This window comes from Phocoena sinus, chromosome 6 (genome assembly GCF_008692025.1).
Source record: "Phocoena sinus isolate mPhoSin1 chromosome 6, mPhoSin1.pri, whole genome shotgun sequence".
In the NCBI taxonomy this organism is placed as follows: Eukaryota; Metazoa; Chordata; class Mammalia; order Artiodactyla; family Phocoenidae; genus Phocoena; species Phocoena sinus.
Genome location: NC_045768.1, coordinates 18,347,604 through 18,363,096, shown reverse-complemented (window position 1 = coordinate 18,363,096; position 15,493 = coordinate 18,347,604).

The following is a 15,493-nucleotide window of genomic DNA, read 5'->3' as shown; positions in this document are numbered from 1 at the left end:
TGATTTCTTTCCTTCTGCTAACTTTGGGGTTCTTTTGTTCTTCTTTCTCTGACTGGTTTAGGTGTAAGGTTAGGTTGTTTATTTGAGATGTTTCTTGTTTCTTGAGGTAGAATTGTATTGCTATAAACTTGCCTCCTAGAACTGCTTTTGCTGCATCCCATAGGTTTTGGGTTGTCATGTTTTCATTGTTATTTGTTTCTAGATATTTTTTTATTTCCTCTTGATTTCTTCAGTGATCTCTTGGTTATTAAGTGGTGTATTGTTTAGCCTCCATGTGTTTGTATTTTTTACAGATTTTTCTCCTGTAATTGATATCTAGTCTCACAGTGTTGTGGTAGGAAAAGATACTTGATACGATTTCAATTTTCTTAAATTTACCAAGGCTTGATTTGTGACCCAAGATATGATCTATCCTGGAGAATGTTCCATGAGCACTTGAGAAGAAAGTGTATTCTGTTGTTTTGGGATGGAATGTCCTATAGATATCAATTATATTTATATAATTGTCCATCTTGTTTAATGAGTCATTTAAAGCTTGTGTTTTCTTATTTATTTTCATTTTGTATGATCTGTCCTGTGGTGAAAGTGGGGTGTTAAAGTCCCCTACTATGATTGTGTTACTGTCGATTTCCCCTTTTATGGCTGTTAGTATTTGCCTTATGTATTGAGGTGCTCCTATGTTGGGTGCATAAATATTTACCATTGTTATATCTTCTTCTTGGATTGATCCCTTGATCATTATGTAGTGTCCTTCTTTTGTAATAGTCTTTATTTTAACGTCTATCCTGTCTGATATGAGAATTGCTACTCCAGCTTTCTTTTGATTTCCATTTGCATGGAATATCCTTTTCCATCCCTTCACTTTCAGTCTGTATGTGTCCCTAGGTCTGAAGTGGGTCTCTTGTCGACAGCATACATGTAGGTCTTGTATTTGTATCCATTCATCCAGTCTGTGTCTTTTGGTTGGAATAGTTAATCCATTTACATTTAAGGTAATTAACAATATGTATGTTCCTATTACCATTTCCTTAATTGTTTTGGGTTTGTTATTGTAGGTCTTTCCTCCTCTTGTGTTTCCTGCCTAGAGTAGTTCCTTTAGCCTTTGTTGTAAAGCTGGTTTGGTCGTGCTGAATTCCCTTAGCATTTGCTTGTCTTTAAAGGTTTTAATTTCTCCTTTGAATCTGAATGAGATCCTTGGTGGGTAGAGTCATCTTGGTTGTAGGTTTTTCCCTTTCATCACTTTAAGTATGTCCTGCCACTCCCTTCTGGCTTGCAGAGTTTTTGCTGAAAGATCAGCTGTTAACCTTATGCGGATTCCCTTGTATGTTATTTGTTCTCTCGTTGCTTTTAATAACTTTTCTTTGTGTTTAATTTTTGATGATCTAATATGTGTCTTGGTGGGTTTCTCCTGGGATTTATCCTGTATGGGACTCTCTGTGCTTTCTGGACTTGATTAACTGTATCCTTTCCCATATTAGGGAAGTTTTCAACTATAATCTCTGCAAATATTTTCTCAGTCCCTTTCTGTTTGTCTTCTTCTTCTGGGAGCCTGCTAATTTGAATGTTGGTGCGTTTAATGTTGTCCCAGACGTCTCTGAGACTGTCCTCAATTCTTTTCATTCTTTTTTCTTTATTCTGCTCTGCAGTCATAATTTCCACTATTTTATCTTCCAGGTCACTTATCCGTTCTTCTGCCTCAGTTTTTCTGCTGTTGATTCCTTCTAGAGAATTTTTAATTTCATTTATTGTGTTATTCATCATTGTTTGTTTGCTCTTTAGTTCTTCTGGGTGCCTGTTAAACATTTCTTGTATTTTCTCCATTCTATTTCCATGATTTTGGACCATCTTTACTCTCATTCCTCTGAATTCTTTTTCAGGTAGACTGCCTATTTCCTCCTCATTTGTTTGGTTTGGTGGGTTTTTACCTTGCTCCTTAACCTGCTATGTGTTTGTGTGTCTTCTCATTTTGCTTAACTTACTATGTTTGGTGTCTCCTTTTCGCAGGCTGCACTTTTGTAGTTCCCGTTGTTTTTGGTGTCTGCCCCCAGTGGCTAAGGTTGGTTCAGTGGGTTGTCTAGGCTTCTTGGTTGAGTGGACTGGTGGCTGTGTTCTGGTAAATGAGGCTGGATCTTGTCTTTCTGGTGGGCAGGACTGCATCCAGTGGTGTGTTTTGGGGTGTCTGTGACCTTATTATTATTTTAAGCAGCCTCTCTGCTAATGCCTGGGGTTGTGTTTCTGGCTTGCTAGTTGTTTGGTATAGGGTGTCCAGCACTGAAGCTTGCTGGTCGTTGAGTGGAGCTGGGTCTTAGAGTTTAGATGGAGATCTCTGGGAGACTTTTTGACATTTGATATTACATGGAGCTGGGAGGTCTCTGGTGGCCCAGTGTGCTGAACTTGGCTCTCCCACCTCAGAGGCACAGGTGTGACACCCAGCCAGAGCACCAAGACCCTGCCAGCCACACGGCTCAGAAGAAAAGGGAGAAAAAAATAATGAAAGTAAGAAAAAAAAATAAAATGAAGTTGTTATAATAAAAATTAATTATTAAAAGAAAAAAGTAAAATGTAATAAAAAAGAAGAAAAAAAAGGAAAGCAAGAAAGAAGAGAGCAACCAAACCCAAAAACAAATCCACCAATGATAACAAGTGCTTATTAAAACTATACTAAAAAAAACAGACAAACAAAAAACGGGCAGATAGAACGTTAGGCCGAATGGTAAAAGCAAAGCTGTACAGACAAAATCACACAAAGAAGCATACAGATACACACACTCATAAAAATAGAAAAAGGAAAAAAATGTATATATCATTGCTCCCAAAGTCCACTGCCTCAATTTTGGGATGATTCGTTGTGTCTTCAGGTATTCCACAGATGCAGGTACATCAAGTTGATTGTGGAGACTTAATCCGCTGCCCCTGAGGCTCTGGGAGAAATTTCACTTTCTCTACTTTGTTCTCACAGGTCCTGGGGTTCAGCTTTGGATTTAGTGTCGCCTCTGCGTATAGGCCGCCTGAGGGCCTCTGTTCTTCCCTCAGACAGGACGGGGTTAAAGGTGCAGCTGATACGGGGGCTCTGGCTCACTCAGGCCGGGGGGAGGGAGGGGTACAGATGCCGGGCGAGACTGCGGTGGCAACGGCCAGCATGACATTGCACCAGCCTGAGGCGCGCCGTGCGTTCTCCTGGGGAAGTTGTCCCTGGATCCCGGGAACCTGGCAGTGGTAGGCTACACAGGCTCCTCGGAGGAGGGGTGTGGAGAGTGACCTGTGCTCGCACACAGGCTTCATGGTGGCGGCAGCAGCAGCCTCAGCATTTCATGCCCGTCTCTGGGGTCCGCGCTGATAGCCGCGACTCGCGCCCGTCCCTGGAGCTCGTTTAGGCGGTGCTCTGAGCCCCCTCTCCTTGAGCATCCCGAAACAATGGTCTCTTGCCTCTTCGGCAGGTCCAGACTTTTCCCCGGACTCCCTCCCGGCTAGCTGTGGCGCACTAACCCCTTCAGGTTGTGTTCTCGCAGCCAACCCCAGTCCTCTCCCTGGGTTCTGATCTCCGAAGCCTGAGCCTCAGCTCCCAGCCATCACCTGCCCCAGCGGGTGAACAGACAAGCCCCTCGGGCTGGTGAGTGCTGGTCGGCACCGATCCTCTGTGCGGGAATCTCTCCGCTTTGCCCTCCGCACCCCTGTTGCTGTGCTCTCCTCCGTGCCTCCGAAGCTTCCCCCCCCCCACTACCCCCCGTCTGCACCAGTGAAGGGGCTTCCTAGTGTGTGGAAACTTTTCCTCCTTCACAGCTCCCTCCCACTGGTGCAGGTCCCGTCCCTATTCTTTTGTCTCTGTGTTTTCTTTTTCTTTTGCCCTTCCCAGGTACGTGGGGAGTTTCTTGCCTTTTGGGAGGTCTGAGGTCTTCTGCCAGCGTTCAGTAGTTGTCCTGTAGGAGTTGCTCCACATGTAGTTGTATTTCTGATGTATTTGTGGGGAGGAAGGTGATCTCCGCATCTTACTCTTCCACCACCTTGAAGGTCTCTCTGTTCTACTTTAAATGTGAGATTCCTACCATTGAAAACGGAAGTGCAGTCACTCACAAGATTTAAATACCATTTCTCAAGAGAAAAGTTATTTGCTGGTTTTAAAGCCGAACTCAGTTTCTTTCCTGGGTCCTCACTGGAGAATTCATGTGTGATGTAATGTGAGGTGTCCTCTTCAGTATCTCTAAAATGCTTTTTAAAATTAGTTTTATGAGCTTCCTCCTCGTAAAGTCTCTCTGTTTATAGTACTCCATAAATGCATATTTACTAGGGACCAGACAATAATAGTGTCTAATATTACCATAATAATGAAATCAGCCACCATTTAGCGAGCATTTATTATGTGTCAAGCACTGTGCAAAATATTTTTGTTTACATTGTTTTCATGCATCCCCAGAAGAAGGGAGAGGGCAAGAATTACTGTCCACACTTTCCATATGGTGAATCTGAGGTTCCAACAGGCTGGATGACCACCCAAGGTCAAACCACTAATAAAGTGTATGGCCAGGAAGCCTACTCACCTCCAAGGTCTGTGCGTTTAGTGCTGCTTTGCTCCACAGTTCAACCTACTGTTTTGGAAACATGGTTTTCAATATCAGTGGTTAAGGTAGAAATCAACTGATTTTCTCAATGAGGGAAAAGAGGCTCTGAAAGGTGAAATGCATTTCCTAGGGTCCCATGAGTCTTTTGACGTAAGGTGCCATGTGCTCAGCCCCTTCTGGCTGAAACTGTATTGTGTTCTGTTCTAGCAGATGTAACACTGGTTGACATGAACAGAGAACAGAGGTTCTTATGTTCCTGCCTTCTTATGGGCAGAGAATATTTTCAGAAAAGTATTGAAAATGTCAGGCAGATTGGTTTAGTTATAACTCCTGACTCCTAAGCATTCAAAAAATGTATTGCTTTCTACTTATTTTTTCTGCACAAAGCACTAATGTTACTTTTAAGGTGAGTCAGAGAAGAAGACTCTTAGTGGAAGAGTTTTCACCTAGATCATCTGGTTCAGTAACACATAATAAGGGCACACCCTCTCTGGGCGAGTGTTGTCAATCTCCTTGATTTCACAATTTACATTCTCTATCTCTCCTCAGCTACAAAGAAAAGCCCCTCCTGCACTTCAAACAGCAAAGTCCTGCTGATACCCTGCCCACATCAGTCTCCATTCAAATGCCCGCACAATGACCCCATGGTTACAGGTAGTGAGTTAACGAATCCGCATCCTTTAAGGTGTTTTTTCTTTTACTGACACAGGGAATTGGAATGACCACCTTTGAGAAAGAGGCAATGATGTGATACAGCCTATTGTCTAGACCTTTGGGACCTGCTGACAGTCCTGCTTTCGAATCTGGCCCAGTTGTTTACTTGCCATGTGTCCTAGAGTAAGTCCCTCACTCTCTGAGTCTCAGCTTTCTCGTTTGTAAAAAAGGCAAATTAATTGTACCTATTTCCTATGATAGTTGGGAACGTTGTTAGGGAGAAGGTTGTGTGTTTCCATGTGGAAGGAGGCCCATAAGCAAACACTTACTTGTAGGTTCTCACTGCCCCCCCATTTGTGTAATTGGGATGAAGAACAAGGAGTTCATAGTTCAGCACCATCCCTTTCCTCTTTAGAATCTTCCTGTCTTCTGAGAACCTGTGATCTGGTTTGCCCTCTGTCATGCAGTAAACTAGGCAGTAATGGTCCTGCACATGCCGGAGAGGCCTGGGGATATCCAGGGCTTCTGTGACCAGGTGGATGCCTCTGTCTCATTCTGAAAGAACTCCACTGTCCATTCTTAAACAGCTCTTTCAGTAATAAAGCCAACATTTTGCTCTCTCTCAGCCCAGTCCTTTGTGTAACTTGGTTACACAACTTCAGAACTTGGGAGACTCCCTAAATTCCCGGTGGGGTTTAAATAAAATAATACGGATGGAGTGATAAATACGGTGCTCTTGGTTCTGGTTAGGAGGCATGTTCGCAGGTGTACTTTCTTCAAATGTGAACTTTGTGTGGCTTAGGAGGCAGCATTCTAATTGATGCATCTGTTCCCCATTATTAATAATTAGTAATTATTGAGAATTTGCTAGGTGCGAAGTTCTCTGTTTGGCACTGTGTATAATGCAGTTGTGAAAGAGTGAACCTCACCCCACCCCTGCCAGGCTACTGGTGAGAAGAAGAAGAATGTGTGCATATTTGCACAACCAGGCAAGAAAGAAATATAGTGCAAGGGAGAGTAGATGAATTGCTAAGAGAAGCTGGTGTATATCAGGTACAGTTGATTGTTTTTATTCAAGGAGAAAGCAGTTTTTAATGTTTTTTAATCATGAAATTGATGTAAGGCCTTGAGAAAGCTCCTTATTTTCGTTGGGCCTCAGTCCCACATCTGAAAATAGAGGAGGGTCATTGAATGACACGGTCCTTTAGAGTCTTCCCAGGCTGACATGCTTCAGTCCATTCTCTTCCTCTATCTCAAGGTCTTTAAGGGCAGTAAGACAGGGGAGGATCCTTAAATAAACCTCATGGTGCCTTGGGGTCTAGGCTAGGAGGCAAGGGGAGGACAAGCCCTGCTTCCCTGTGCCCACCTTACCTCTGCGTGGTTTCATTTTATCCCAGTTCATCCCTCAGAGGAGTGATTCGTGCTTCTTGTTGGTGACATGACACCACTCATGTCCTCCTGGGTACCGTCTTCACTCTGTCTTTAGTCAAAACTAAAAGCAGCTTCAAAGAGAACCAGGTGTGCCTCTGGTCTTGCCCAGGCAAACTGTAATGAGGCAACACCAGATTTTGGTTCCATCTGTATGTAAGCAGAGAGTCACCACAAGTCCCAGGGGGAGCCCTACCTGAGGTGCAGAACTTGGCACTTCCATGCTTGCCACTGGGAGAGGGTGAAGAGTGGAGTAGAAGGAGCACACGGTGTATTCAAAATAGCCCATCCGCTTAGGTCAGGACTGGACTCCCTCATATCTGAGGCCATGTTAGGGTGAGAGAAGGAAAAGATGTGATGATCATCATAGTGGTTTTTTTAAATTTACTTAATTAATTTTTGTCTGTGTTGGGTCTTTGTTGCTGTGCATGGGCTTTCTCTAGTTGCGGCAAGTGTGGGTTACTCTTCATTGCGATGCACAGGCTTCTCATTGCAGTGGCTTCTCTTGTTGCACAGTACAGGCTCTAGGCACATGGACAATAGTAGTTGTGGCACACGGGCTCAGTAGTTGTGGCTCACGGGCTCTAGAGTGCAGGCTCAGTAGCTGTGGCGGACGGGCTTAGTTGCTCAGCGGCATGTGGGATCTTCCCAGGCCAAGGCTCGAACCTGTGTCCCCTCTGTTGGCAGGCGGATTCTTAACCACTGCGCCACCAGGGAAGTCCCAATCATAGTGATTATTTATTGAGTATCTACTATGTGCTAATTACTGATCTAAGTGCTTTATATGCCATTCCTTTTCATTCTTGAAATGACACTATGAGGTAGTTACATTATTATCCTTATTTTACACATGAGGAAACGGAGGCACACAGAGTTGCAGTAACTCATCCAAGGTCACATATCTAGTAAGTGGCCGAGCTGAGATTGAATATTTGTCCATCTCCAAAATCTCTGCCCTGTACTGCAGTTTTATATGACATCCCTCTTATGAGGTCTGTGTATGACAAGACAGTTTTTATCCACTGGCCTCACTTTTCCTTGTCTAAAAAATGGCTCTTTCCCTCAATAGAATTTTTTCTTTTTTTTTTTTTTTTTTGTGGTACGCGGGCCTCTCACTGTTGTGGCCTCTCCCTTTGCGGAACACAGGCTCCGGACGCGCAGGCTCAGCAGCCATGGCTCACAGGCCCAGCCGCTCCGCGGCATGTGGGATCTTCCCGGACCGGGACACGAACCCGCGTCCCCTGCATCAGCAGGCGGACTCTCAACCACTGCGCCACCAGGGAAGCCCCTAGAAATTTTTTTTATATCTGCTTTCTTCTCTCTATCCTGGCAACAGTGCCCTGGTCCAAAGCAATTTTCTTTCTCATCTAAAGTAGGTATTCTTACCCACTCATCTTCCACGATGAAGCATGTGGGATATTTCTTAAAAGCAACACTGGTCCCTGATCTAACCCTTACCTAATCTCTTCAGTCGCATAGCCCCTTTTACATGCAAAACAAATCTTTCCCATTCCAGTCCTGTGTCCTCCTCCAGCCTCACCCCTTGCCCCTTTTAAAAATATACTTTATTCTCTACTCAGGGTAAGTTTCTCCTGCTTCTACTAAGTGGCATAGTTTTCCCATGACCTTGTAACTTAGCATGTGCTGGTCCTTCAATCTGATTGTGCTACATCCCCAATGCACCCCACCTCAGTAATTCCTCTTTATCCTTCACTTGTAGATAGACTGCCATGGATGTCACTGCTACAGGGTGACTCCCCTGGTTGTCGTTATCCAGATTTAGGTGGCATCCTATGTACTTCCACCACAAGCTGCACAGACCTTGTTATACCTTCTCTCCTATGTCCATGTTTTTATTTCTTTATTTGCCTCACCAGATTGTCTGCTCTGTTGGAGCAAGGACTGTGCTTCTCATTATGTCCCCTTTCCCTACCTCCATTATATTTATTGAATGAATGAAGCAATAAATAAGAAACAGATGAGAGAGATTCAGGGTTGGTTATCATGGAAATTAGAATCCAGTCCCACTGTTTCCCTTGTTCTCCAAAGGTTCTTGGAAAATTGAAATATAAAAAGGCTAACATAGAGGGAACTGCAGCTCAGGTTCAAGTCACCAGTATTCCCACCCTCCTTATTGGACTCTTGCTTCCTGAAAACAGAAGTTATAGTGCCTGAATGCAGTGGGAAACTCAGCAGATGTGCTCTAAGCATGTCACACATCTGCCTGGAAGTATTAGAGCTGGCTGGATTAATAATGCATTAATAGCCCCACCATAAAATACCACAAGTATTTTAGATAACAGAAAAGAAGGCTTTTTGCCCTTGAATGCACTTTGATGTTCACTGAGAGAAGGAGAGTCTCCCAAAAGCAAGCGGGGCAAAAAAAAACTTCTAGGAAAGATTAGAATTTTGAAACTTCACCTCATTAAGAATACTGTGCAGTTTCCAGTCCTCTGAAGACCCTCGATAAATATTAATTGAGGGCTTCCCTAGTGGCGCAGTGGTTGAGAGTCCGCCTGCCGATGCAGGGGACACGGGTTCGTGCCCCGGTCTGGGAAGATCCCACAAGCCGCGGAGCGGCTGAGCCCCGTGAGCCATGGCCACTGAGCCTGCGCGTCTGGAGCCTGTGTTCCGCAACGGGAGAGGCCACAGCAGTGAGAGGCCTGCGTACTGCAAAAAAAAATTAATTGAATGTGAATTGAATTAAGTAGAAAACCTATTCATGATTTGTTATTTTCCTCAGAGCAATTTAGGGAGCACTAATAGCTGCCTATTATGTTTCAATAATAAAAATTTCTATGTCAGGTATAGAGGAGGGAAAGAAGTGAGATGAGAGAGAGGAGACATTACAATCAAACAGATCTGGGTTCAAATTCCAATTATGCCATTAAATCTCTGTGTCTTCCCTTATTCAAAGGACTTATTCAAATGAGTCTTGACCTTCTTGCCTATAAACTGAAGATATTGATATTTATTTTTTAGATATTATGATGTATTATGAGAATAAAATATATAAATATTTTAGACTCTAAGTTAGAATCTACATTAAAGAAATCACTCATCTATCCATACAAGTCATGCCAACATACCACCATGTCAACATATCCAGACATTTCCATCTCTCTCTCTTTCTGCATTTAAGTATACTTTATTAAAAATAAGTGATTGTTCCCTTCCAAGATTCTCTTTCTGGGCTAATGTCAGGGAATCGATTGTTCTATGCCACTTGAAGACTCTATTTTCACCTCCTAAGTTTTCCAGGTTTCTGAGAGCACCAGTCAGTTACATAGGGGATATATTTCTACCTCTGGACTGAAGGATTCCTGGGATTGGGGACTTTTAATGATAAAATCAGGAAAGTCCCAGACAAACTGGGATAAGTTTGTCACACGACTTCCTAGCTTTGGCCCAGTTGAAAAATAGGCTCAAGTGTCCCATAGGGAACAAAACCCACTTCAGAACTTACCACATGACAGCAACAGCTGGGAAGAGCAAGCATATCCTAAGATTAAGTTAATCCAAAAGAGGGGGAACTTCCAGGCCAGATGGAAACAGCAATTTTTAACACCCTAATTGTCCAGTAGAATAACAAGGCTCACCAGAAGCCAGGCTCCTACTGTCTCATTAATCAGGGAAGAATGGGTAAGAGTGGGAATGAGGAAGAGAAGGAAAGAGGGTCTGGCATGTTTTTCTCTTCAAGAAGTCCCTTCACCTGTCTGTGAGGAACTAGGAAGTAGATTTCTTGGTTAGGACACTACGTCTCTTCCAAGTCTCTATCTAAGATGAGCTGTGATATCGGCATGAATTTGAGACACCAGGGGACTAAGCTTGAGTCCTGGCTTCCCATGATCCCCAGCTGTGTGATCTTGGGCAAGTCATTTACTTTCTCAAAGTCTTAATGGCGAATTTAGTATATAATCTGTTTAAAAGAGCTTTGCAAAGTACTGCATGAATGTTTTGGTTTGTATCATTTAAAGCAGTAGTTGTCAACTGGTGGTAATTTCACTCTCCTCCCGGTGGACATTTGACAACATCTGGAGGCATTTGGGGTTGTCATACTTGGGGAGAGGGCAGTGTGCTATTGGCATCCAGGGGGTAGAGGGCAGGGATGCCACTCAGCATCCTACAGTACACAAGGCAGCCTCTTATCGCCTCCCAAAAGATAAATGTCCAGACCCAAATTGCATGGGTTGAGAAATCCTCATTTAAAGTTGATCTTTACTAATTGTCTTCTGCTCCATGGTTTAAAGGTGGTATCTGAATAAAAACATTCGAGGGGGGCTTCCCTGGTGGCGCAGTGGTTGAGAGTCCGCCTGCCGATGCAGGGGACACGGGTTCGTGCCCTGGCCGGGAAGATCCCACGTGCCGCGGAGCGGCTGGGCCCGTGAGCCATGGCCGCTGAGCCTGCGCGTCCGGAGCACAGGCTCCGTAACGGGAGAGGCCACAACGGTGAGAGGCCCGTGTACCATAAAAAAAAAAAAAAAAACATTCGAGGGGATTTTTTTTCCCCACATGATCAACCAGTAATAGTCACCAGTGATTAGATCCATCTTGTATTCTCTTTCGATGCATCCATATCAGGGGTGAAGATATTTGATTCCTTGATCTATCGGCTTTTCCGAATAAAGCGTTTGTTCATGTGCATATGTGTATATGCGTGCGCATGTGTGTTCAACATCCTCTTTGAATGCTGTTTGGTTTTACCTATAAAATAGTAGTTTGTGAAAGATCATAACAGGCCTGTGAAACTGTAGAATAATATTTTATTCTGGGGAAATGACACTATCCATAGCCTCTTACAGCTGTTGCGTATTTACCAGGATTCATAAAATTTTCACTTATCTTAGTTCATCCTCAGAGCACCCCTGTAAGGTAAGAAGAGCAGAAAATATCAATATTATCCCCATTTAACAAGGAAGCAAACTGATACCCAGGAATTCCATGACTTGCTTAGAATCACAAAGATATTAGGTAGTGAAGATTTCTGTGTCTCAACGCTAGAAAGTTAGCAGGTCTATATATGAAGCCAATATATATATTCCTTTGTGCTAAGATTATTTGTTTCGGTTTAACATTTCAGTTAAAATCAGCAAATGTTTGTTAAGCATGGACACTAAGTTTGGAGAGACCCAAGTGGCACAATTACTGCCATCAAATTTTCAGAGACTAGTTGAAATTTTTATCTAAATATTGGCTGGATATAATAATGTTAAGTAAAATTGTGTTGCTCTCTAAATTACTAGAAGGAACAGATGTTCAAATGAATTTGCTAGGAAAACTGTGTCATCACATGAAAGTTAATTAAAAAGTTAGCATAAATAATTAACTCGTTCCAACATGACATATGTTATATACTAAAACATGCATTTATGCAGATATATTTTGTATTCCCAGTTGGATTTTAAGGTCCTTGAAAGTAGTGAGGCTTCTCATATCACATGTGGGATGTTGCCTCGCTCATATTTGGGCCATAATTTAAAGAAAATGCTTGCAAGGAGGAGGGGCAATGACTGAATATATTGAAAAGATGGCCTAGAAAACCAAGGAAGAACTATACTGATAAAGTAATAATTATATTTAAAGTGTGTGGTGGATTATGGTTTTAAGTGTTTTCTATGATTAATATCACCCTTCCAAAGAAGTAGGACTCTTCACTGCATTGAATGTATGTATTCCCACTTATATATTAAATTTTCTGTCAGCAAGGAATGGAGAAGAGCCAAACAATTACAGGCTTTGTATTCCAACCCTCTACTTGGAACTTCCTTCAAATGTCCCCTGGGACACTGAAGTAGATTCTTCTCTTTCCCTCACTTATGGGACACAGTTGTTGTGAAGATCTAATAAGACACCTCTTTTCATGCTTAGCCATTGAGTTGACCATGTAGTATCCTAAACTGGCCTAACTCTCATCCAAGTGCCAGTACGTTAAAGGTTCTCCAAGAACCGATGAACTCATCCATCAAGAATATAACCGACTGAACAGAAAAGCAATTTAAAATAAGCATCTCTTTAAGAAATAGAAGGAGAAGGCTGGTAGGAAGAGGGGTGAGGGGAGATAAAAACATATCAGGAAAGGGGCAGGAAGCACCTCCAGTTCTTTGACCCCTCTAGTTTCTCCCTGTCAGTCATGCCCAGACTTCACTTCCTTCTTCCTTCCCCAGCTTAGATTCTGGATGGCCACTTTAAAGGCTTCCTTTATCCAGAAACTATTTTCATTTCCTTCACCATGGAACATTCACTGACCTCTCTGGGGAAACTATCCTGAATAAATCCAAAGATCTTCCTTATTGGTGTTGCCATCTGAACTCTGCTGCTGAACACTGGGAGAATAAATAATTGCCCCGTCCTGTGGACTGAAGCTACAGTAAATTCGTAGTCCCAAACCTCACTTTAGCCCTCAACACGGAAAGCAGTGTTTCATGTTATCAATCACACTGCTACTCTCAGGCTTCCTACTTTGCAGCTATTTCACTACCTCCTCTTGGTCTGGAAGCTCCATCAATTCTTTTTTGGCTCTCCACAGATAAACCCTCCTTTATAATAGAAGCCAGCACAGGGGAATTCCTTCAACATTCTCCCACAAGTCTTCAAGATAAGCTGCCTATCCATCCTCTGTCCTGTGTTCCTCCTATCACAGAAAACATTTGTTTATGTCTCTTCCTTATTCTCTAAAGATAATTCCTTCATCATAGTTCTGGTGAACTTCTCCAGTACTTTGTCCATTTAGCAACTCCTCATGTGTCATCAACCTCACTCCTCTTTCTCCCATGAACTGTTCCCATCAGCAGTAGAGTTCAGTTCACCCATGTTAAGATACTGAAGTTTCTCTCAGATTAACAAACTACAAAGAAACCTAAATCTTTATGTCTCCTTTCAAATAGTGACGTATTTTTTTCTGCCCTCTGAAGTCAGACTTCTTTAAACATTGTCTATTCTTCCAGTCTCCTCCTTTCTCATCCTTCATTTTCAATTCTAGCCATTACCATCTTTCTTCCCTTCATTCATTCCTCATCTGAATGGTATACACCAACATGTAATGTGCAATTTGTAAATATCAGTTGATGAATCAAATTTGCTTTGCCCCACCTCTCCACTATGTAATTAGCCAATTCATCAAAGACTTCACTGTTGCTAAATCCCATAAATGTTTCTCATTCCTTATATAAATGGTAATTCACAGCATATGACACTGCTGTCCCCATGTCTCCTGGTGTTCTCTTTTCTTTCTATACCAGCTCTATTGAGATACAATTCACACACCATAAAATTTACCTTTTAAAAGTACAATTCAGGGCTTCCCTGGTGGCGCAGTGGTTGAGAGTCCTCCTGCCGATGCAGGGGACACGGGTTCGTGTCCCAGTCCGGGAAGATCCCACATGCTGCGGAGCGGCTGGGCCCGTGAGCCATGGCCGCTGAGCCTGCGCATCCGGAGCCTGTGCTCTGCAATGGGAGAGGCCACAACAGGGAGAGGCCCGTGTACCGCAAAAAAAAAAAAAAAAAAAGTACAATTAAGTGTTTTTTTTTAGTATATTTACAGAGCTGTGCAACACTAACCACTGTCTAATTCCAGAACATTCACATCATTTGAAAGAAATTTCATATCCTGTAGCAGTCACTTTTAACTACCTTCTACTCAGTCCGTGGCAACCACTAATCTACTTTTTAGTTTTTTGTTTTTGTCTGTTCTGGACATTTTAAGTAAGTGAAGCAAATCAATGTGGTATTTGTTACTGGCACCTTTCACATAGAATAATATTTTCAAGGTTAATTCATACCGTAGCATGTTTCAGTGTATCATTCTTTCCTGGCTAAATAATATTCCATTGTATGGATGTACGACATTTGTTTATTCATTTATCTGTTGATGGATATTTGGTTCTTTCTTTTTAACATCTTTATTGGAGTATAATTGCTTTACAATGGTGTGTTAGTTTCTGCTGTATAACAAAGTGAATCAGCTATACATATACATATATCCCCATATCTCCTCCCTCTTGTGTCTCCCTCTGACCCTCCCTATCCCACCCCTCTAGGTAAACACACAGCACCGACCTGCTTTCCCTGTGCTATGCGGCTGCTTCCCACTAGCTATCTATTTTACATTTGGTAATGTATATATGTCCATGCCACTCTCTCACTTCGTCTCAGCTTACCCTTCCCCGGCCCCCATGTCTTCAAGTCCTTTCTCTAAGTCTGCATGTTTACTCCTGTCCTGCCCCTAGGTTCTTCAGAACCACTTTTTCTTTTTTTTTAGATTCCATATATATGTGTTAGCATACAGTTTTTGTTTTTCTCTTTCTGACTTACTTCACTCTGTATCACTACAAATAATCCAGTTTCGTTTCTTTTTATGGCTGAGTAATATTCCATTGTATATATGTGCCACAACTTCTTTATCCATTCATCTGTCGATGGACACTTAGGTTGCTTCCATGTCCTGGCTACTGTAAATAGAGCTGCAATGAACATTGTGGTACATGACTCTTTTTGAATTATGGTTTTCTCAGGATATATGCCCAGTAGTGGAATTGCTGGGTTGTATGGTAGTTCTATTTTTAGTTTTTTAAGGGACCTCCATACTGTTCTCCATAGTGGCTGTATCAGTTTACATTCCCACCAACAGTGCAAGAGGGTTCCCTTTTCTCCATACCCTCTCCAGCATTTATTGTTTGTAGATTTTTTGATGATGGCCGTTTTGACTGGTGTGAAGTGATACCTCATTGTAGTTTTGATTTGCATTTCTCTAATGATTAGTGATATTGAGCATCCTTTCATGTGTTTGTTGGAAATTGTTTTTTTTTTTCCTACTTTTTGGCTACTATGAATAATTCTGTTACGAATATTTGTGTACA